General features: G+C 35.3%; 1 protein-coding gene and 1 pseudogene across 3 annotated transcripts in view; both read right to left on the reverse strand.

The window, feature by feature from the left end:
* PDE3A (phosphodiesterase 3A) overlaps positions 1-25,872 on the reverse strand; it is a 253,482-nt gene that overhangs the window by 198,808 nt on the left and 28,802 nt on the right. Inside the window, exon 1 of one of the 3 annotated variants that reach the window (XM_070410608.1) lies at positions 20,223-20,251. The exons of the other annotated variants lie outside the window; for them this stretch is intronic. The gene's annotated coding sequence lies outside the window, so the exon portion shown is untranslated. Of the gene's footprint in view, positions 1-20,222; positions 20,252-25,872 lie in introns of those variants that run through there. 3 annotated transcript variants of the gene reach the window in all.
* Positions 4,295-4,604, reverse strand: LOC139005624 (cysteine-rich PDZ-binding protein pseudogene; annotated as a pseudogene).

Genomic DNA, 25,872 nt, shown 5'->3' on the forward strand with positions numbered 1-25,872 from the left:
TTTTGGAAATCACCATACCACCCAGGGCTCCTATTCCCACCCTTAAATAAGACTTGGAAACCAGTCTGAGTAAAAGTGAACCAATGGTATAGACTTTTGACTCCTTTCATTATAGGAAGTAGACAATAGCCCCCCAAATCTAATCTTAACCATAACAGCCTTAGGACCTTAATGAATTTTCCAGGGATCTTCACCAGCTAAGCCCAGTGAGTATATAAATACATAAATTTGATTTTAGTGAATGAGAGTAATTGAATCTAATCTTCAGCTACATACAGGAAGTCTAACAGCAAGACCCAGCATCAGTCCCATTATTAAGGAGAACAACAAACTACTCCCATTATTAGACTAATTGATATAAAGTCGCCCCCATCATATGGAGTTAAAAGTTGCATGTAACTTTCATTATATTGATTCTACTTTTGCTTTCTCGAGCAACATACAAGTCTGACCACTTTTCTTAAAAGGCAACCTTGTAACTAATTGGAGACAGGTGCTTTCGTTCCCCTTTAGTCTTCTCCAGGCCATACGGTCCCATTTCCTCTGTTTCCTACACCATTTCCAGACTTCCAGCACCACAGTTTGTCAATGTCTTTTCTAAAATTATGGTGTCTTGGACAGAACACAATATTCCAACTGTGATCTGGCCAGTGTTAAGTACGTCAAAGATATGACTTCCCATGATGTGGACACTCTATTTCTATTTATACTGCCTTAGGAAGTCTTAAAGAGGTTTTTAGTGTTTTTTTTTTCCTTTTTCTTTTAAGCAGCTGCATCATTCAATTGGCTTATATTAAATTTGTAGTCAAGTAAAAGCTCCAGATGTTTTTTAAAAACTAAAAGTTTTCATCTTCAGTTTTCACTTGGAGCCAGCCACCACTTACATGAGTAATAGGCAGAGAATTCAGATGTATAGCTGCCTGAGAGAGGGATACATATCTGGGATCCTCCACTATTATTTTGTAACACAGTCTCTTCTAGTTGGCACTGTCATTGCAAAAAGCTTCATAAAGAGAATTAAGTAGTTTGTCTTTGGGAAAGTCTTTAATATTCAAATATATATTTATGTGTAGTATTGCTTATGTTATATTTAAAATATGCTGGTAACTATTCTGAGTGCTTTAAATAATATAAGGTCATCTTATCTGCATAACATCTCTGTGAAGTAGATATTGTTATTATAAACAATTAACAAATGAAGAAACTGAAATGCAGACAATTTAAGTAACTTGCCCCAAATAACACAGCCAGTAAGAAGCATTGCCAGGATTCAAAACCAGGGAATCTGGAGCAAGTTTTGGGCTCATAGTTATTAGATTATGCTGCCTCTTGACCCTAAAATACATGCTTGGTAAAATAGGCACTGTGTCAGCCACTTGGGAAACAAACAAAATAATATATCATCATCATCATACTTCTATGTTTGTCTTAGTTCCATTAAGTAGATAACAGATAGATAAATACATAAATAGATCTATTATAAGCATCACAGAAAAAAAGTCATAGACATTCTGAGGGTAACTTCATATTTTTGAGCCCAAAATATGAAGATCACTGATGAAAGGATTATAAAGTTTAATACCTGTAAAGTGATTCAAATAATGTCTGGCCCACCCTGAGTGCTAGCACTATTTAAATATCTACTTTATAAACATATTTATTAATACAAATATGCATATACGTAAATTCATATTTATCAATCACAAAGTTCCTAGGGTAAGAAAGAACAAACTTTTAATTAAATAGTAATGAAACTTCATTTTAAAGAGTGAAATATTCTCTTAAATATAGAAGAAAATCACGGTGAAAACTAAAGCAGGCAGGCTATCTGAAACACTGAATGATGGGGAAAAAAAATCACTCAACTTCTTTAGTATCCATCTTCCAGTGGAAAGAACTTCATTATTTTCATGTATATCAGCAACATGTTGGGGAATTAAAGAAAAAAGCCATTCTGAAAAACACCAGACATTACTGGTTACCCAAACCAATTCAGACACTTGATATTTTTGGCAACCCATATATGTTCCTGCTAATCATGTTTTTTGTCAGTTTCTTCCAAATGAGACAAGACTCCATAGACTGTCATTTCAGCCTCAGGCTAAGGGTTACATACCAATCAAACTAGAAGCATCTCATCACTAGATCTTCCTCATTTGGCTTTGAAGCTTGGTTGCTGTGATGCCGAGAGAGAGAGAGAGAGAGAGAGAGAGAGAGAGAGAGAGAGAGAGAACAGGACATGACAGCCCAGATGGACAGAATTCAGGAAGGAATTCTACTGTCATTACACCACGTTCCACTGTCTCAAGATGGCTGTGCTTTTGTTGATATTGTTTTTAAAATTACAATAATTCTTACTATTCATCAAAGCTTATCATTGGCTCTTTGGTTTACTCTACAGTGAATGTCAGTGATGAAAACTTCGCTTACTTTTATGATTTTCCAATAAACAGTTATTCTGACATGCACATGTGGCAGTTTCGATGTAAATCATTCATAAGACAGCTGGGAACATTATTCCACACCACCTCCCAAACAATTTTTGTTCTGTATGAATAGGAGCACTGCACTGCTAATTCATCTGTGAATTTATTAGAATTTTCTAACAAAATAAACTCATAAACATATGTTCAAATTCGTAGCTTAGAAAGTTGCCATCATATATACTCCTCTATATCTATTTATATTTATTGAACTAGTTTCCTACTGAAATGGAAACTTGCTATTTAGGAAGAGTAAGTAAAAGGGAAAAGGGGGAGAAAAAGAGACAGAAAGTGAGAGGTCTACTGTTGGCAATTATCCCCCCCAAATACAAAAGGGACAAGATGTTTTGTGGCAGCTCATGTCTCTATTAATTACCACTTTTTTTCTTTCTCATCGCCACTATTACCCATCCTGACAACTAAGAACTGACCACCTTTTTCTCATAGGCATTCAATAATACAGCAAGAAATAATATGACTACTACAATAGTGTTAAGAATTTCTAGCAAAAAAAATTATTTACTTTGGTAAAAGTAAGTTTTACTTTGGTAATACCTATTTTCTCAATTAAAAAAAATGCAAAAATCAAAATTTTTTAATTAAACAATTGACACTTTATTTCTCATAATAATTTTAAAATAAAAGTACAATTATCTATACTATGTATATCATCATATTATCTAATCTCAAAATTTCATAGTGACAAGTATTTATACACACTGTACTGGGCAACAGAGAATATTTTTTTTGGTCTCTCCTAGCAGGCTGCAAGTTTCCAAAGCTAAGTCCTGAACCTCTGAACATATATTTAGGAATCAAAATGTTTGCTTTGGGGGGAAGGAAAATTAAAGAAGTTTCATTTTTGCTTCAAAGAGCTTTCCCAAGGAGTGGTGACTCATTTCCATTACATATCATCATAATGAACACTGTTCTCCTGGCTTTCATAATAGTGTGAATTCAAGGTCATATGTGTAACATATACTTACCTGAAATCCAGCATATTCATTTGGGTATATAAGGGGTGTCTCTCGTGTTCTTATTCTGATATGAAAGGTATTAGCACTATGGTTTCAAGAATAATTTTTTTAATCATAAATACAATTTATGTGTGATTTGAGTCTGGGCTAATTTCTAAGAAACCATTCAGCAATAATGGTCTCACCTAAATACCCTGTGAAGCTGCAATTAATTAAGGAACTGCTGATTCTAAGAACTAGGCAACCAACAAGGGCATGAGGGGAAAAGTATAAGTCTGGATGCCAAGTTCTGAGCAAATATCAACAATCCCCTTTTCACTTTTGTAATATAAATATATATATATATATAAACTAGAGGGAGAGGATAATAAGAATTATATGAATAATGTTAAATAAAAAGTATATACAGCCCGGCCAGTGTGGCTTAGTGGTTGAGTATCAACCTATGAACCAGAAAGTCACAGCTAGATTCCAGGTCAGGGCACATGCCCAGGTTGTGGGCTTGATCCCCAGTTAGGGGGCATGCAAGAGGCAGCTGATGAATGATTCTCTCTCATCATTGATGTTTCTATCTCCCCTCCCTCTCCCTTCCTCTCAGAAATATATAGTTGTTGTTAAATTTGCCTCTAGTTCAATAAGGTGCTTGTAAGGCAGACTAATTATATTGTTGATATTCAGAACTTCTAGAGAGCAAAGAATGAATCAACTTCCCTGGTTTAAACTTGTCTTAAAACATATTATTTTGTCAACTTGAACATCTATGATATGCCTTGAAAATGTACAGCAGAAAGCAAAATCACAGAGAAAGCAAGAAACTTCACCAATATATCTAATCTAGACAGATGTTTGCTTGTAGTTTTTGGCATCCAAAATCTTTCTTCCACACATTGCAAAGATGCCGGTTTTGTAAGCACAGCCCTGGCAGTAATTAGAACCGGGTTGGTGCACAGAATTTTTACAAATTCTGCAAGTGGAGATTTCTTCTTTTCATATGGATCGAATCTTCCTTTCTTTGAGATCAAAGCTTTATTTTTCATTCAGCTTTCTTCCACCACTTTCTGTGGTATGTATCCCTTGCACCATCTTCCCATGTATCTGGGGTGATAACAGTACCGAGACTCCTTTCACATTTTTCACACACCATCCTTTTGTGATGGGTCCCTTAGCCACAGTAGCAGCATCAGCAGCAGCTTGAAAACATCCAAAACCCCCCAATACCTTCTACTTGTAGTTTGCATCATCTCTCACCAACTTCAACCTCCCTGGAAGATGCTGCTACTTCTTCACCCTGACACTAAACACAAGAACTGCACTCACACCCTAGTTCTCACTCAGTTACATGTACTGCTAATCTTTCCACATCTTTAGCACCCAAGTGAATGAAAACCCCACCTTCTACCCCTACCTTTACCACCACTAGCCTTACCTGGGAAAGTGAGTTCCGGCAGAAGTACTTATTATTGCAGACAGAGGGCCCTGCAAACCACCAGGAGGCCTCAAGAGGAATTAGAGCTGTTGTTGGACCCTTGTTACAAAGGGAATCAAACTTTCAGGAGACACAAAACGTAAGTGGCAGAGCAAAACACAGATCAGCCACTCACCAGGGCTAAAACCTCATGCATGAGAGTCTACTTAACCTTTATAATTATTTCTAAACCAGAATTAATGATTCTGAAAGTCTGTTTTTGAAGGAACACCTTTGTTTGTCCAGGTGCACGAAGCTGTTTCCCCATGCCACAGAAAAATAAGTTCAAGGCACTATGAAAAGTGTGCACTTAAGACGATCGCTTTAATCTCAGCTGTACGTGCACTATGAAACATTTCAGGATTATCTCAAGGAAGAAGTCAACCAAGGCAGATATGTGTGTGTGAGTGCATATATATGAGTGTGTACAATGTGTCTGTGAGAGGGAGAGAGGGAGATAATGGGGAAAAACTGAGTTCCTAACAAAGAAATTGCCATTATTTTTTATAACATTCAGATCTATGACAATACATGCTGGAAGCCAATTCCAGCATGACAGCAGGGCTGAATCTGGAGTGGCTAAAGGCATTTATTTCCCCAAACCTGAAAAGGGATGGATTGCTTGCTGCCAGACAGCTCAGGGCATCTTAATCTACATATTATTGCCTCCTACTGGCCAAACACCTGAACAGCCATAGGCAAATTCCCCCATTCTGACAATGCTTGTGTATAAGGAAACCTTACCCTTTGAAGTGTATATCTCCACCTTGCCTCAGGACAATTTGTGTTAATAAAAAGCATGGGGTCCTGAGACGAGGAGATCTTAGTTTCTTAAGCTAGGCTCCTCTGACCCCCAAATGCCTTTCAAAATTATGCTTCGCCTCTGGACTCCTTATTAAGTTACACACAGCCCCTTCTCCAGATTGCTGAACCCTTCTTAATGCCGGAACAAGAACCCCAGCAAATACAAATATTTACAAGGCTTTATGTTAAATGTGTATACATTGCCTCTGTATATTTTGAGAGTATGTATCCTTTACTAAAAATGTGATAAACATGTATAAATACATTTTGAAAAATGAAAGGCCACAGTTCTTGCAGAGATCTGAATATAGAGAATGGCATTATAATTTGGTATGGTATAAAACCAGGATAACTAAAATCAACCCAGCCTTCATTGGCTACATATTCCAGTGATTTGTAGTATTCCAAATGTAATTATCATGCAATTGAAATTTGACACTATTACTGTTACATAACTAGTACAACAAATTAGGTAAAAGTATCAGTATTACACATTAAGTTATCAAAAAGTATAAGGTATATGTCTATATTCTGACAATCACACTATGAAAGACAATAAATTTTTAAAAGGTAAAAACACCAGAATATTAAATCAAATTTAAAAAGTCTATAGCAATTTTAACTGCATAACCTTTACAATTTTAAGAATTGTCTCCAAGGCAAGAAATTGATATGCTAGTAACTCCAAATGCCTTTTAGAATTCACATATTCCTAAATGTATAAAAATATTCATATATGTCTTCACTTTGAGACCATTTAGCAAAATTTTCCTGCTTTTATTTTCTTATAGGGAGAAGGAGACCATATAGCAGTGGTAAATGGGTTATTCTCTAGTGTTCACCTAAGGCTAGATGGTGACCATTGTCAGGTCATTCCATATAATTTTTAGTACATGACATTGTTGGAAATAAGTCTGTATTAAATCACGTGGAATTTTTTTCTGACAGAATCATATTTTCTAAAACAGAACTTTACATTTGTTATAATGGATGCCCTCAGTAATAACATAAAATAGAAAATTTATTTTTATTCAAAGGTATTAGCTCCATACATAATCTAAAAGTTAAATTTAAATTCTTTCTTCTGAAAGCACTTCTAATTACCAAAGAGGCACTAGATATCAAGTTAATGCTACCCTAAAATTTAAAAATAAGTACAGCAATAGCTAAAAAAAAAAAAAAAGGCAAGTAAAAGCAAGTTGAGACTTTGCTATTATTGTTATTTAGGAAATTTATACTATCATATTAGCAAAACTTCATAATTTAGGTGGGAAAAGAAAATGCAGTTATTACACCATCTGAGCCAAGTTATCCTAAGACTGGCTAGTCTCAGAGCTTGGATTTTTCCAAATATTTGCCCACTCTTGACTTTATGTTGCTCATTACCAATCTATGTTTTTAGGACTTCAAAGGCCAGCTATTCCAAGGAGCGAGAAGCTAGACAGACATGAAACCTGAATGCCACTCTTAGGAACACAGAGTGCTCTGGCCCAGCCACAAAACCAGGCCTCATTTCACCTCTCCCACTTCCTGTTCATAGCAAAGGTTAGAAACAGATTCTGTTCCCAAGCACAAAAGTCAGCATGTCTATTTTTTTTTATTTTATTACCAATAAAACTCGAAGCAGAACACACAGGTACAAATGTTTTATGCTGTTTTCTTATTCTATACCAGAGTTATAAACTCTTAAGATGGATAGCAATGTAATTGTTAAATTCTACAGATTAACTTGGTTGCAATTAAAGCAACAAACATCATCACCAATAGAAAATTCTCACAATCTTGAGTTGTCCGGTGAGAATATAGATTAACTCTTATAAATACATGTATAAGAACATAAATTTGATCATCAAAGTTAGAGCTATTATTAGTATAAAATGTTTTTTGAACAACAAAATATGAAATATTTATACAAAGGCAAAATAAATGATAGAAAAGTCAACTTTGGGGAAAATAATACTAGAAAAGTATAGAAACATATATGCCTAAAATTCAATGCCATAATATTTTAAGGTGGGTCATTTGTTAATTGGACAATTTCTGGACCAGAGAGGTACATATAAGTTTATCTAAAATAACTATTTTTATTTAATTTGTCATCACTATTATGGTTTTACCATTTTAAAATCCTCTATTTTATTCCTTCCAAACTGTGTTTCTGCTCATACTTAAACACCCCCCTTGATAAGGAAAAGCATTTTTTTTTTTTTTTTTTTGCCCTAGTTCTACTACTTGGGATAATATGGGAAAAAAAATCTATCACTCCCCCCTATTTCTAGTAAACTACAGTCCATCAGATTTAGCCTGTCAGATTTAGGGCACATGAATAGAAGGTGAGATCACTTTATTGACTGATCACTTTATTGACTGATAACATCTGGAATCTGATAACAAAGTGAAATAGTAACTTACCCTTAAACCAGAAGTCTCCAGAAGGTTATATTACTAGAGATAAACCTGATATTCACCCAGCATGGGGACTTTATTAGTTTAGCACCCTGTAGCCAACCCTTCAGGGATTCTGCTCCATACTATAAAGTAAGGCTTATGCTAGCACCTTTGCAGTACTTTTGAAAAGTCCTGTAACCCAGCCGTTGCCTGGGGTCTCCCTGGTCTTTGGTACAAGTAAAATTGCCTTGAATGCCCCCAAATTCCAGTTAGTAAAAGTTCCTGACCTGGCCTTTATTCTTGGCCAAAATTCCTGCTACTTGTAATTATCAGTTGAGTTTTCATTCTTCTTGGATGCTAGTTTATTCCCGGATTACCTCTATCCACAACATGTGAACCTTGGCATGAAGCTCAGACCGTTCTCACACATTAAAAATAATGGAAAACTTGGAAGCAAGCGTTCATGAATTTACGAGACTTGACTGAGTTTGGAGGATAGAGATATGGGGGATTTACAAGTAAGAGTCACACTACAGTTGACTGCCAATTCCTGGTCCCCTGTACTTTCTCTTTCCCATACTCTTCTGCAAGTTGCCAAAAAGATTAAAAACATCCTCTCTTTGTCACACAGATATTTTTTTTCTCTTCTCTGTAGCCCTGACTCCATGACAACCAACCCTTTTGGGAATGGGTAGAATGAGAAGGGAGTAATGTCCTCATTATACCTGTAACAAAATTTAAATATTTTTCCATACTTTTCTAAAGATAATTTTGGTGACAGTTATAAAGTAGGAAAAACATGCTTCACTTGACTAAAAAAACTCCCTAAAATTATCCTCATGCCACTCTTTTTCTTCATTAATTAAATTTAACTAGAGGGTTAAATTCAATTAAAAAATTATTTATTAAGTATGGTACTTTATAATGAATGTTCAAAATAGATAAATATAATATTTCTGTTTTATTATAAAATAAAACAAAAACATATGGCTTTCTTTTCTTGTCAAACCTGACATTTTAAAATGCATCCTTCGTATTAAATGACAAAGTTTCACTTGTTATAAGAGACGTATCATATGATCTCACTCATATGTGGAATCTAAGTAACAAAATAAACTGATGAACAAAATAGATCCAGAGACATAGAAGCATGGAACAGATTGTTAAATCTCAGAGGGAAGGTGGGTGTGGGTGGGTGGGTGGGGAGGAAGAGATCAAACAAAGAACTTGTATGCATATATGCATAACCCAAGGGCACAGACAATAAGGTGGTGGAGGCCTGAGGCAGGGGGTGGTGGCAGGCTAGAAGGGATCAATGGGGGACAATTGTAATACTTTCAATAATAAAGATTAAAAAGAAACAAAATAAATAAAATAAAATTATTCTCAAATAATATATATATATATATATATATACATATATATATATATATATAGACATGAAAATGTCACCTGTGGTGTACAGTTCTTCCTCTTATAGCAACCCCAAAGGAGATGTTACAAAGCACTTTTTATTGATTTCAGAGAGAGAAAAAGAGAAACAACGATCGACCGGTTACCTCTCTCATATGCCTGGACTGGGGACTGAAGCCAAAACCTGGATGTATGCCCTGACCTGAATCAAACCTGTGACCCTTGGATACATACATAGGACAACACTCCAACGAGCTGAGCCACACTGGTCAGGCCAGAACACATAGTTTCTTTAATCTATTATACCTTAGATAGATGTATCTAGCCATGTATCTGAAAAAGTAATCATAAATGCAAATAAGGGTATATTAAAAATTTTTAGGAGCTTGGGTGGAGGAGGTCCAAAAGGGGAAAATACTACTAACAATAAAACATGTTTTAAATATATTTACTTCAGTATCAGTTATACTGAGAGAACCTGGAGATAGTTGACAAGTCCAATGAGAGAGAAATGCTTAAGTAACATATGACACATGCATACACAAAAAATTAAGTGTACAAGTAATGAAAGTGATACAAGTATGCAAGTGATAAAAGTCTTAATAATTTTAATGTCATAGAAAACTAAGAAAATAGTATTAATTAAAAATATAGAAAATCAATCCATATTACACTATAATCCTCATTGTATAGACTATAAAAAAACATTGAAAAAGTAATGGGAGAAACTGATAAACTATTAATGATGATTATTTTCATTTTTTGTTGTCTATTTCAGAAAGAACTTAAGCTAGTGCATCATTTAAAAATGTAACTACATTAAATAAAATGTAAACAAATTGGATGAGGCAGTGGATCACCAGAAAATAAGAACAGGAATGCCAAAGTGCAGCCAGGGGTGAGGTGAGTTCACAAGATCAGCCCATCCAGTTTGCTGTTCAGGATTCAGTTAGGCCACACCGAGCGCTCATAGGCAACACAGGCAGTCATCTGATGCACAGTCCTCAAGGCAGCAATCACACTTCACCTTTACTGAGCGCCTATCAGGTGCCGCGCTTTGTGCTCAGCAATTCACTTGTATTATCTGCTTTTGTCCTTCCAGCACATCTAGAGTTGGTGTTATCTTCCTCCCCATTTTACAGGAGAAATTGAGACAGGGTAGGTAGCCTAATATAAACTCAACTAGTGAGAGGGAGTGCAATAAGTAGTCGTAAGCCAACTTCTAATCCAAAGGTCTGTGGTAAGGACCCATTCCAGGGACGCCCTGGAGACCTTTTTGGACCATCCCAGAGGTTCTACACGTGAAAACTAGAATCACTCAGTAAAACGGAGGATGGACTTAGAGGTCAGGCTACCAGGAATTCAAATCGAGGCTCTCCCACCTCTTGGCTTTATATTATTTATAATTAAGAATTCAATTATGAATACTTGATATAATTGTTGTTGTAACTAGAAAATACATATTAAAGACATATTTTATATTAACATGTTTAATTTTGTATATAAAAACTAAGAGACAATATAGGTATAAATTGCCTACAACATATAATGAGCACTTTGTAAATATCAGTTTTTATATCCTGCAGTTGTCCTATTAAATTGTTTTATAAATCTGAACTAGTATATCTCTTCATAACACTGTGCGGTAAATGCATACTTCCAGAACTGTAGTAGGACAATCCCAATGCTTTAATTGCCTAAGGAGCCATAACACCTTTTGAAAACAGTTCTGGCTGGAATTGGGTAGATGAACTCAGAAACTTCTTGATGTCTCTTCAAGTTCAAACAACCTTTACCAGACAAAAGTCAATATCCTTAGCACCTACACCATAACCTTCATTAATGAATTGCTACCACAGGAAATAAAAAGTAAGGTCAAATTTTATCTCTCAAGCTTATGGTTTGTACTAAAACTTGGCAGTAATTTTAAACATACCAGTATCCTAAGATAAAACTTGTGTTTTACGAAGGGTTCCAAATAAGCCAATTTAAAAAATTTCAGAGTAAAACAAAAAAGAAAATTATATTATTCTAATATCAGACTTAAAAAGTCATTTTTATATAATAGTACTTTTTGTACTGCTAATTTATTTTTTCAAAAATGTACACTGGTCCTAAAGCTAAGGACTGACACATAAATGTCACATAAATAACACTTAGCCTATGACATATCAAGTACAGAGGAGAGGTTAAAATAAATGTATCTACTTACAATCTGTCAATGTCCATATTATAGCCTGAATTCTAGTTGCAGGAGCAAAGTTCTCACATTACATACACTTTGATTAAAATTTCCACCATCATTTGTAAAATGCGTATTTCTGCCTTCAATAAAAATAACCAAATTTATTCTCTTAATAAGACACACTAATAAGGAAAAATCATAATAGCTCAACTTATATACTTTGAATATAAAATTAAGAGGATATTCGTGTGAATTTATTTTATAGCTATTCAAAGTATCTATTCCTTAGAGGGGGGAGGGGAGGACCTTTGTAAGTGAGAAGTGGCCAGGCATAATCCACAGTGTATGTTCATACCCATATATGTATGAGGTACCTGCGCTAAGAATTTTCACATGTTCTAAAGAAATTACCTAGAACATTAAAATTTAGAAATCACATACAGTGTCTTCTAATTCTTTCATAATTTTAGAGGACTTTAAGAGGTAATGGAGGCATTCGGAGAAAGCCTTAAAAAGATGCAACTGAAATACACACCAATACAGAATTAAGTTGTTTTACATAGCATGTGCAAGAGTACTCCTAAATTTGGAAGAAAACCTATAACTTTACAAAATGTTATTTATTCTACTATTCCTGGCACATAGTGGCTACTTAATAAGTGCTTTTTGAATGTTTAATTCTGGCCTTATTTTAAATTATGAGCATTTAGTCATACACACAGATATACATATGCACACTCTCACACACAAAGGTGGGTTGTATGCATTTATTCTTAAATTTAATATATATATTACTCATTCATTATCTCATTTATTGATTGAGCCATTATTTATTCTTCCTTGAATACCTAAAATGTATCAAATAGCTCTTTGGAACAAGGACAATAAAGATAGCTCATAAGAAAACAACTTAATTTAGTTGTCAATTACCCTGCATAGCAAAATGAACCTAATGGTAGTTTTATTTGTTGGTTTACAATAATCTAGACCACCCACTGTCATATCCTTAAATTCAAAGGTGCTGATGTTCACAACTGAGAATGTGTGTCTTTCTTAAGTCCCCTAATCCTGATATGTTCACTCATGGTTTCAGCTAGATCCATACATCATCTTGGGAAATGTCCCTGCAACTAAAGTTCAGACTTGCATTATGAATATTGTTGAGCCAAAGATGCATACCTTAGAATTAGCAATCTTGGTTTTATATATCCAAATGAGACAGTCTCAGGGCCCATGATGAGTAGTATCAAATCTATCAAAAATAACACCTTTTGAATCAGAGCTTCAAATGGTAGGTAGTTACTACTTCACTTTATAAATGAGGAGGTTAAAGAAAAAAGAAGAAGAAACTGAGTATCACACATCCAGGATCACAAGCTAGTGTGTCTGAATTTGGACTAAACCCCACTTCTGTCTAACACTGAAGCCCATGCTGCCCCTTCGTTTCCCCAGCTCTGCTATCCTAAGTGTAATCAGTCAGCATGTGACCAAAGAATGAAGAATTACACACGAAGGCCAAAGGCTTATGGAGAGGGAACTGAATACTGCCTCATATAACGATCACCTTGTTTGGGAGTAAATCACCTCTATGGGAATAATCACCTCTATGGGAAACCTGATGGATTGTAGCTTGGCCATAACCACAATTCATACACACATGTTTTATCTGTCAAATTAAGGATCGATGCCAAATGAGAGCCAAAAAAGGAGCGTGGGAAAGCCTGTGGTTTGGGGTAAGGGTTAGGGAAACAGCTGCTACAGGCATGATACGAAAAGAAAGAAAACAGCACGAGAGAAATTAGCAATAAATAAGATATAACTAGCTCTGAACTCTGTGATTCAAAAAGAAGGTCTTTAAAAATAAAAGATATTTTGGAAGGTTAAAGAATATGCTATTATTTTATCAGCAATCTTGTAAGGTTTGATCTTTAGGATCAAATAGTAATGAATATTTTATAATCAGAATATTAAGTTTGACATACTGTATGCCTAATAATGACTTATATTTGCTTATGACCCAATTTTTTAAAACTTCTCTTAAAAATAATGACTCTCTTCAGTTCAAACCATGACAAGAGAGAGTTATTAAAGAAAAATAACAATAACTTGACATAATTGTGTTTCTACTATTTGTAAATAGCTTACTTGGCCAAGAAGAAAATAGATGGATAAGTGAGTCCCATCTTTAAAGAATTTAAATTCTCAGAAACATGCAGGTTTCATTCATTAAGCCAGTTATATCTATTTTTTTTTTTTTTTGCCAGGCACTGTGTTTCTCTGGATTCAATAAATGATTAGATGAGAAAGAGAAGCTGCCCACAGGAAACCCTGAAGTCCAGTAAGAGAGACCAATAAGGCCTATGAAAGGAAGTCAATGATACTCTAAGCACAGAGAAACACCAGGCTGAGCAACTAGGGAAAACAGCTAGAGGCAATGTCCAGGAAATTATTTTATTTGATATTTTTATAAGCAGCAGAGACAACATATATACTTAAATTTGGTTACTTAAGAGATATCTTAAATTTTACTGCCACCAAAGAGGATATGAATAAACATAGGAAAAAATTTCTTACATCCCTACAATTTATAATTCAATGCAAACAAAATACCAATAAGAGGCTGAACTGGATTTTATCAACCTACACTAGACAGGTACACTTGGGAGACTTTCTATGCATGACACAGAAAATCACTGAGTCTAACAAGATCTCATTTGACACATCTTTATTTTTACTCTATCAGATTGGATGAGGTATGAGATATTTCCTGTTATATGATTTTAAACCTACAGTTCATGGCCCTAAATGCACCTCTGTTCTCTTGCTTGATATCCATATTCTCAAGAGCGCTTCCTTTCTACAATCCCCCAAGAAATTTTGTCTATTGCCATGGCCTTCCTGGACATACATAGAGAGGATTCTAAAATCTTTACTCCCTGCCAAGACTTTAGCCTAGTTATTTTCTGAACCTTTCCTTGGGGGTCTTACAGGAATATATATGTAAAATATACCAAAGAACCACTTTCTCAAAGGCTTTCACCAACCCCATAAACAAGGTATCTCCCTCAGCAATCAGTAGCCCACATCCCATTCATCATATTCACATACTTATAGTTAATTGATATATTCCTACTAGACTATAGTCCACAAGGTCAGGATGATGTTATTTTCTTCATTACTTGATTCCAGAAGAAGACACAATTGGTGTTTCAATGCATTATTACTGAACTTAATTATACAATATCTGCTGTATGCCCCATTGTGATATGAGCTAATATACTAGTATCTATAAACCTCAAACTTGCACTCCCTCACTCTAATTATAGTATTTCATGTCTTGCAGCTAGTATGATGCAGTTCAATATTAATAGAAAGAAGGGAAATTGAGGCCAAACTGATAAGGGCACCCATCTGAGTTGGAGGAAAAAGATGGGTAAGAATCATCCTTTCCCCTCAACAATGGCCTTGAGTTTGAGTTTCAGAAAAATACTAGGGAAGTTAAGGAAGACAGTGCAGTTCAAAAGAAACAAAAAAGAAAAGGACTGAACAATATTCTTTACACAATAACCCATATTCCACCTATGTAGGAGGTCCAACATTTCAAATGCTCTAACAGCAATCTATGTCTTTCTGCCAACAATGGACTCAGGTGGACTTTTTTGTAGTTTTTTTTCCTTCCCTTTCATGGATATGTATTTAATTACCTATAGATATATCAGATACTTCTCATTTTAGAATGATGGTAGGCTAAATATAGAGTACATTAAATAAGATGCCTATGTGCTGTTCAGGAGGAAAAAAAGAACACCAGTAATTTTCTTAAATGTTTTCAAACTTAAAAACATTTACAAGTAAATTAAGGGTGGGTGGTTTAGAAACAACAGTGAAATAGAAAATGAGTCATGTCGTGAAAGCTTTTATGGCAGGTCTATAATTTATTCTACTATTGTACTATTAACATAAATATGCCACTAACGGGAGTATTTATTGGCTACTTAATGCATATTTGCACTTTGCTTATTAATGTGGAGCTATATATAGCAAGCGTTAGTTTTCAAGAAACTGCAATCTAGTTAGGAAACTACAAACTAGTAGAACATAATCTATAGTAATAGGGTTTAAGTGTCAGATTGTGACTATGAACTACATATAGAGCTGTAACAGTTGTGAAGTTTTCATGAAAAAGGTGAGCTGTACAAAATGCATGGTACTCAGATAAGTCATGAGAAGCAAGTATTTTCATGAGAGGAATTAAAGGTTAAAAGAGGAAAAGACAAGTATAATCACTGAATTTTTTAAAGTAAAACAACTATCTGACTCAAATGAAGACTCTTAGCTAATAATGGTGGTACATGTTAGTAAATGATAATGAGATAATTAAAAGAAAGACTTTAACTAGATTATGAAGAATTCAAAGATTAAGTAGAAGAACCTAGACAAGAAATATGAGGTGAGGAAATATAATGTTTTTAGCAAGAAGGGGGCTATTCAGGACCTATATGTTGTACCAACTACACATGGGGCTCCATTCATGGTAGACCTGTGAGCAATAACTGGATGAAAGCCATGATTTTTAGATTACTCGTGCATTGTAGATTATGCTTGTAAGCAGGGAGAGAATCTCTGGAGACTTAAGACATCATTTCAGTAACTCAGGTATAAAGTGATAAAGGCTTGGACCCTTAGTTATCAAAGAGAGGATAAATAAGAAAGAAAAAAGGTAAATCACTAAATAATATCAATATAAGAAATGCCAAAATTCTGACATATGCTACAACATGCATGAATTTGAGGGCATTATACTAAATGAAATAAGTCAGTCACAAGAAGACAAATACTACATAAATCCACTTATATAAGGTACCTAGAGTAGTCAAATGCAGGGACACAGAAAGTACATTTATAGTTACTAGGGACTGGGAAATGTGAGGAATGCGAGTTATTGTCTAATGGGTGCAGAATTTCAGTTTTTCAAGATGAAAAGTGTTCTACAGACCTGATGATAATGGTGGTTGCCCAACAATGTGAATATACTTATCACTAAACTGTACATTTAAAAATGGCTAAGATGTAAATTTTATGTTATGTATATTATACCACAACTTAAATTAATAGTTTAAAAAAAGAAAGGCAACAATTTCATTCAGAATAAAATTAAGGGAAGAATGAGAAAAGAATTCCAAATTAATCTTAGATCACTAGCTTGGAAGGGAGGAAAGTTGAAATTAAGTAGATCTAGCCTGACAGAGGAGAAGAAAATCAACTGTCAAATATGTTAGATAGGGACATCGAAGTGGAAATGTTTCATAGGCAGCTGGAGGCAACAGATAGGGGCTCTGTGGATAAAACAGGAAATATGCTGGTTTTTATTTTAGTGTCACCATTTAGGGGGAAAGGGACAGCCATGTTCCATTCTGAGTCCAACATCTTAATAGAGACGTTTTTGCAATACAGCTTTGTCAATAATTTTTTAAAAAGAAAAATAATCCACTTGGCATTGCTCAGTGGTTGAGTGTAGTAGACCTATAAACGTGGAGGTCACAGTTCAATTCCCGGTCAGGGTTGCAGGCTCGATCCCCAGTGGGGGGCGTGCAGGAGGCAGCCGATCAATGTTTCTCTCTCATCATTGATGTTTCTATTTCTCTCTCCCTCTCCCTTCCTCTCTGAAGTAAAAAGATACTTATAAAAAAAGAAAGATAAATAAAATATAGTTTTGTCAAAATATTTCTTTATATTTTGATATCCTTCAATTGGGTTGGTCTTAAAATGAACAGCCTCTTTTGATGGAAAACAGTAGTTGCAATTACAGGAGCTAACTCAATACAGTTCAGGGCAGAGTTATCGATAGACTGCAGGGCAGGAACATGGTGAGCCTCAGGGAAGAAGTGAAACCAGAATCATGAAAGGTCTGAGATGACTGAGATCCCTCCTCCTTTCCCCCATGTCCCTTATCTGCTTCATTCTTTCTGCAATTTGCCTTTATATGCTCATGAACTCGATAGCCGAATTGGAACTGGGCTTTTGCATTTTGAAAAAGATTGACTTAACTCACACTTGGCCCCAATTCCAAATCCCTGGATCAGAATTTCATTGCTCAGTTTGAGTCTAACTGAGTACAGTTAAGACGGTAGGGTCATAGCAACCAACTGTGGCTTCCAGAAGATGGCTACAGTTAAGTGCAGCCCAATACCTCAGTGGGAATCAACTACAGTTGCATTCCAGGAAGAGGAAACACGTCAACAGATATGAAAACCAAGTCCGACAAAGAGCAACTGAATTGATGGACATCTTTAGCCAGGGGAGACTTGAGAGTGCTAAGAGGTAATAGTTTTTCCCTATAATAGTTTTTCACTACTTAAACTTATTATGTCGACTGCAAAATAAATATGAGAAAAGAATTTGAAGTTATAACAGGCAGTTTTTGACTCAACATAATAACCACCCTATCTATAGCAGCGTTTTATTAAATGTTTTATATATGAAATAATCTATTTTTATTATTACTCAATAAAACTACAGAGCTAGGATTTTAATTTTCATTTAATAGATGGAAAACCAAAGCTAAGAAATGCACTGACTTGCCCAATATCAAACAGTTATTAAGTAGCAGAAGTATAATTTGCAGCAATGTTCATTTGGATCCAAAGTTCTTCTTTTCTTTTATTCTTCCCAGTCTTATTAATGTTTGATTGACTAATATAAATTGTATATATTTAAGTGGTGCAACATCATGATTTGATATACATCATAAAATGATTACCATGACCAACTAATTGATATATCACTTCACCACCATTTTTCCCCCTTCTCTTTCTAATGCACCCATTGATTTAAATGTGGAGTGCTCAATGTAATTTGAGGATTCAAATACTGATTAAATAAATATTTGTCACAGAAAGGAATTATTGTTTTGGGTGGGAAACTTATCAACCGGTAGCTATGACACGCAATGACTACCAGGGGGCAGACACTCAATGCAGGAACCAGAGAGAAGGGAGCCAGATTCCACTGGTGCATCACCCGAGAACCACACTCTTGCAATCTGGGACCCCTCGTGAGATGTCAGAGAGCATTTTCAACCTGATCCCTGCAGGCCAGGCTGAGGGACCCCTCCTGCCTGAGGGACCCGTCTCACTCCGCAGATGGCCTTCGAGCTGTGGCACAGCTCCAGGTGCGGCCAGCCAGGGAGGGACTTCGGGAGGTTGGCTCCAGGGCATGTCCAGCCTGTCTTGCACAGTCCCGCCCCGCCAGCCACCTTCTAATTAATTTCTTTTCAATGTTCACGAATCCATGAACCAGGGCACTAGTATACATATAACAAAAATGGAGAGAAAATGCTAAGGGGACAGGGAAGGATTAATAAGAAGTAGTAGTTTAAGTAGCATGAATTACACTTCCTATTTCTCTTTTTCCATGTCCTCTTCCACTTCTCCCTCTCTCACACCTAATTCAAAGCTTTATGAAGAAAAGATGATCTTACATTTATTCTCTGAATAAAACAGTTTGTCAAAATAAATGTTTGGGAAACAGATGAACGAAACCAACAGAAAACCTCATATTTGAGTCAGGAAGCAGTAGGGAACCATTAGCAATTGATTTTTTGTCAGGCATTAGCCAGTAAGCAAATGCACATTTTAAGAAAGGAGCAGTGCTAGTTCCTACCACTCCCCAATGTATAAGCTACAGATATGAATAACCAATGGTGTTTGGCAAGTAGCCAACAGCCCAAGGAATATGAATCATGCTTCATTAGGAAAATAATTTGGATATACACAAATAAGGTAATCAAGGATGACAGGTCAAAGAGTTAAACCTTTAAGAATGGCTACTTCCGTAAGAGAAACATTAGATAAAGACATATTACAAGAGAAATAATAGAGTCCATAAGAGATATACTAGATAAGGACAAACTGAGTTAGAATAGTCCTATTCAATGTATTTATTTTGTAATCAATAATCAATGTAAAGTTTTAATGAGTATCCTACCATGTACATAATATTTGGTTAGGTTTAATTCAGGATAAAGAAAAAAAATAAGAGATGTGGTTCCTACCCTCAAAGAAATTACAGTATTATATTTTTAACTTGTAAATTACCAAAGTTGTTTTGTTTCTTTTCCGTACCTACAATTATATGGCTTTCTACATATGCCTGGTTTTATTAACTCCAGTTCTCAATTATTTTTAAGCCAAATGCAGCTCCAAAATTGTAATTAAGTCATTTTTGCAAAAACTTAACTCAGTAATAGAGCAAAAGTAATATTTCCCCTGTAATAAAGTTATAAACTAAGTGAACTTATTAAAAGAAACAAAATAATTTATTAAAATATCAATGAAGTTTAAGAAAATAACACATTCCTATTAATAAAGCATATGATTTCTGTATTTTAGTTTCTCCCAAATTCTAACACTAGAATGCTCAAAAGCTGCCCTACATTTTTCTATCTTGTAAATTATTCTTTTCCAGGAGTCAGGCCAAATGATTTTGCTTTGGATATGCAAGCTTACCTGCCAAGGAAAAATTCCATGAAGAGCCTTTGAAGGGAAATACTTCATTAGTGAACTTCCTGTCTGCACTGTGTTTCAGCCATCTGAGCCAACCATTATAAAGGAGTTTCTGGAATCCTATTTCAACCAATAGGACTGACGCTTTTCCCATTCCATCAGAGCTGTACAGCTCTGACCAATCAGAGTGCCTCTATTCTGACCAATTAGGACAGTGCCTTTTGGACCAATCAAACCACAAGGATTCAGAGTCTTCATTGGCATGAGAAAGAACCAATCAGGAACCAGGTGTAGGGACTCCTGTCCATATAAGCCACCTCCCCTCTGGCTCAGAAGCATACTTTCCCTTTCCATGAAAGGCTGAAGACTGCTTCTCCCCCACTGATCTAAAACACTGGAGAGACATGTTTTGCAATCAGCTGTTTTGCACTAAAGTTTCTGTCTTCACTGCATCCCAATTGGGGATTACTGTTGGCATTGAATTGGTGCCAATGATCATCAGTTGACAATAACACATGTACAAACACACACACACACACACACACACACACATGTATACATGTATATATCTAGGATTAAATGTGAATGCCCCCTAAAAATTTTTAAAAAAAAATTTTAACTAATAGTTTGAATTTTTTTTAATTTAAAGCTCAGATTTGAACTAGCCCTGAAATGAAAATAAATAATATTATTTTTTTATCTTATAAAGAAGTCAAAATTTAGGTTGTCATACTTCTAAATCTTCTTCTTTACCACGAAATTATCATTTTGAGCATTCTGATGTTAAGTGTCTTCATTTCCTCTAGGAAGCAATTCCAACAAATTCATAACACAGGTATAAATCTAGTTATAATGGGGAAAAGGCCTCTAAATGGTAAATACAATTGTGGACACAAATCCTAAACTCTGTCCTACATAGAAAAAAGATATTGTCACCCTCAGGCCTCCATCTAGAGCTCACTGACTACAAGTATGAATAAATAAGACTATTAAAGAGAGTGGTTAAGTGCTCTCCCTCCAAACTTAACAATTCTTCCTTACAACAAAATCAACGATATATGCTAAACACTTTGGATAGCTAACTATCCAAAGGGAGGGAATAAAAATGTAAAGAGGCATACATAATAGTATAGAAGCATCGAAGACTGAGCCATTCAGCATCAGGAAACTAACTCTAAACATTTTAATGGTCTCTAAGGATGTTACTGTACTGCTGCATTTTAAAATAATGCAAATTGAATGAAGACCTTGAGCTCCAAGAAAAGCTTAAAGTCTGTGTACTACGTACACACCCACACACTAAGAAAATGAAATAAATTCAGTTACCAATTTAGCAGCAACAATAAAAATCCATGGAATGGCATTCCTTAAGGGAAAAATAAGATGTTACTATGTGAGTGGGAGTTACATATTATTTCTCAATTCCTTTATAATTCTCTTTCAACAAATAGTTCTCATTAATATAAAAAAAATTATCCTTTTGTGAGCTTTAAATATAATTTTTACTGGTTCAAAAGTTTATATTTCTCAGAAATGTGTGCTGACTTAAAGTACCACATTATAAATCATTTAACTCTGATAGCTCAGAGTTAGGATTAGATCAATATAAATCTGTTCCTCTGAAAAGTTTTTCTCTTACAACCAGTATATAGACCTATTTTTCAAACCAGCATCAGGAAATAATTTTTAACAATACTGTAGAACTAGGAAAAAATAAAAATTCCATTTTATAAAAAAAATACTCTGTAAATGATTGGTTCAAAATGTTTAATGTGTTTATAATAGAAAGCATAAATTTCTATTCATAAATTTCTCCCATAAAATAAAATACTTTTCAAAATCACTGTACTTGAAAATAAAAATACCAATGGGTGGATCCCAACCTCAGACCATCAGATCAGCATCTTAGTTGGGGGGTGGGGGAGAAGAGGTTGTGATTTTATCTTTAATTCCCTTCAGGTGAGTCCAAGGTGCAAACAGGGTTCAGAACCTTGAATTCAGTTGCCCTGGAGGTCCTTTTATCTCTATACTGCTTATTTCAGAGTCCCATCTGGCCACTCACCAGGAGCGGAATTGCTCACAAAGCTCCATAGACATTTCCCAACCCTATCTCCATAAACTTCCAGACGCCATCTTACAAAAGAGGGATAACCACCACATTCCACACTTTGGTATCAGATTTAAGGAGAAATATACACTTAAGATGGTAGTCTCTAAATTCCCAAGTACTATATATATATAAATTATACTATCTCATTCACCCAAAGACATCTATTGACCATCCACATGGGCACTATGATAAATAATGTAGAGCAAAAGAAATGTGACCCAATTATATGTAGACCCCCCCCCCCCCCCCGCAAAGACCTCACTTTTACTTATAAAAATATTCACAATCCAAGATGGAAAGTTTAAGTGTCACAGGAGAGTAGCAGATAGAGAGCTATGGAGATGCAGAGAAAGGAGGTACTTCCAAATGGGATGATCAGAAAATGCATCATGAAGCAGGTAGAAGACGGGTAGATTTATTCACAATGGTTGGAGATCAGGATAGAGATTTCCAGGGGGCAATAATGTGGCCACTGAAATAGAAAATCAAGGAGTAGAGGTCTGCCTATGGGAAAACAGAGAGAGGGAGAACAGCCAAGTGAGAGAGTGCGCACACCAGAAGCAATTAAAATTAGTTAGAAAATCGATGTGACAAGAGAAGTTGCCGTTTGAAAAGGTCCAGAGTAGAAAAGGCTGATGAGAGAGGGTCATGGATCCCAAATTAAGAGGTGTTCATTTTATCTGAAAGGATCGACCTGATTTTATGTTAGCATTCAACAAAGCTGTCATGGTGAGAGTTGTCCATGGGGAAGGCACAGTGCAGTAGTGCAGGGGATGAGTTAATATTGAGAACGCATGGGAGCAGGATGACCAGCTGGGATGCTCCCACAGTAGTCCATTCAACCATGAGGTGCCCAGGCCATAAACTAGGATAGGGAAAGTAGAAAAGGAAGGGCTTGGCATAATAATTATCGCTCTGGAGAAAGTTATATCCTGTAAATTCCGGTGATGTTTTTGCTATCTAGTGCAATGGAAACAGGAAGCCTTCAGAGCCAGACAGATCTGGACTCAAATCCAGGCTCTGCATCTGATAAACAATGACATCTTGGCTTAGTTACTTAATCTCCTTGAGCTTCAGACAGGAATAATAATATATATACTTTGATGGTGCTGCGAGAATTAGTTGTGATATCTGGAAAATGTTGAGCATATCCAGGGGATATTAGCAATAGAAAAAAAGAGAAACAAAAAAGTGTGGATTGAAATATTAACAATGTTAAGAAGTCAAAATGGGCTTTTATAACAAAGAGCTCAGCAATGACAGTCCACATTCATCATTGTCTGGCTGTGCTGCTCCTTCAGACAGCGGGAGTCCCAAGGCTTTCCACTCTCCAGTATCTCTCTGGCTTCAGGTAGTAATTCCTTATTTTAAAAATAGAGTTCAGTGGGTGGGATGTGTGCCAGAACACAGAAATAGACCTCCAGAAGGTAAAAGCCCTGGCTCCTGATCTCATACACATTTGGGACTGAGAAGGGATCAGTGTTCAAGTATCTGCTAATGGATGTCTCAAACTAAAAGTGGACACAATAGGACTGAGGGAAAACTGTGCAAGCAGGGCATTCTTACAAAGCTTTCAAACTAGAAGAATTGACATACTCTTTCCTCCATCCAATTTTGTTCTTAAACAAAAATGTGTCTCATTTGGAATGACTAGATTGAAATTTAATATGAATATAGAATTGAGTGTTTAAAGCAACATTCAAAAATTTTGTAAAAGGTTTGGCAAATATGGCTAAACCATCCTACTACAGGTTGAACTCAGAATATTAGTATACTGTTCTGATAGGTGGGAAAAAAACTTATCTCCTCCTTGCTGAAACAAAGTACAGTAGTGAAAAGCAAAGCACTAAATGTTCTTGAAACAAATGTGTTATTTCTGCCCCCAGTTTTGTTATTTTCTAAGAGGTTTCATTGCCTCTCTAGTAGAAAAGAACTAAGATCACAGTACTTTTTAGCTGTAATAATCAATTCTTTAGCAGTATGAATCATATATTTAATGACCAGCCAAGCAATAAAATTTCAGTTTCAACCCAAAATTTACAGGTCGTAATTAATGTTCTAAACTGTCTCACATATGCCCTTTATTCTCTTCCTATAATTTCTCCTCTTTCCAGGTGATTGATTAGGATTAGTTTGGGAAAAGTGCCCTAGTCAAACAAATGCAGTTAAGTCACCCACATTTGCTGCAACTCATTTGTCAATTTGGTGGTTTTATATAAAAGGTTTACATTACTGCCATTTTAATTAATATGAAAATATTATTTGTACAACCATGTTATTCAAAAAGTAGAAGCATCCAAGTATTCATCAATGAATAAACAAATGTGATCTATGCATGCAATGGAGTATTATTCATTGTTAAAAAAGAAATCCTGACACATGCTACAGCATGAATGAATCTTGAAGACCATATGTTAAGTGAAATAAACCAGTTAAAAATGTAAAATACTGTATAATTCCACTTAGAAGAGGTACCTAAGGTAGTTAAATTCATAGTAGGCCAATAGAATGTTGGCTACCAGGGACTGGAGGGAGGTGGGAATAAGGAGTTGTTAATATCTTGTGTTCAGAGTTTCAGTTTGAAAAGATAAAAACATTCTGGAGATGGATGGTGGTGACGGTTGCATAACAATGTGAAGGTTCTTAGTGACACTGAACTGTACATTTATATATTTTTCAGTGGTAGATTTTACGTTATGGATATGTTACAATAATTTTTTAAAAATAAAATTATCCTCTGGCACTAAAACTTCTTAAAGGTATTGGAGTTTTAGGAGTAAATGAGTAAACCAAAATTCTGGTTCCAGAATAATATATCCGATCATTGGTGCTGAACAAACTTGTCCACATGCTTCTTTTCATTCATTTAATTTATGTATGTAAGAACCATTTTTCTCACAGAGTCTAGAATGAAGACCACTAAACTAAAACTCTCTTACCAGGCTATATCATTTGAGGGGATGCTGACATATGTAGGCTAACATAAAAGTACATTTATTTAGCTAGCTCCTTTTCATTTTTTATGAAAACATTAGGCTTTTTATAACTCAGAAACTCATTATGGATGTTCAAAACAGTATTGGCAAGGTGATCGGGATTAAAGTTTTGGAGGTGAACATGAATGAATCAGCTGATGATAGGAAGTGAGATACCCGAGAAGTCTTCATTGAGAAAATGAAAATAAGGTATTGTTATTAGCATATTATCACTAAAGATTAAAACAAAAACAACCTAAAATAATGGCAAAAGTTGAGCAAACGGACCCTGCTGTTTCTCCTCCAGAACAACACTAAGGTCTTCCTCCCAGGGATGCCCCTGTTTCTCCACCAAAAGGCAGCCAGGTATTTTTCTACTTTACTTTAAGTTCACTTAGCCTTATGGATTACCCATTTGGAATTAAAGGTCAGAGTTTCTGCTCTGGTAAAAAATAAAAATAAAAGATAAAATAAATAAGTTAGACTGAATTGAATAGAAATTGACATTTGGAAATAAAGGTCAGAGTTTCTGCTCTTGTAAAAAATAAAAAATAAAATTAAAATGTTA

This window comes from Myotis yumanensis, unplaced genomic scaffold (genome assembly GCF_028538775.1).
Source record: "Myotis yumanensis isolate MYYU_CA2020_CCGP unplaced genomic scaffold, mMyoYum1.0.hap1 SCAF_3, whole genome shotgun sequence".
NCBI lineage: Eukaryota > Metazoa > Chordata > Mammalia > Chiroptera > Vespertilionidae > Myotis > Myotis yumanensis.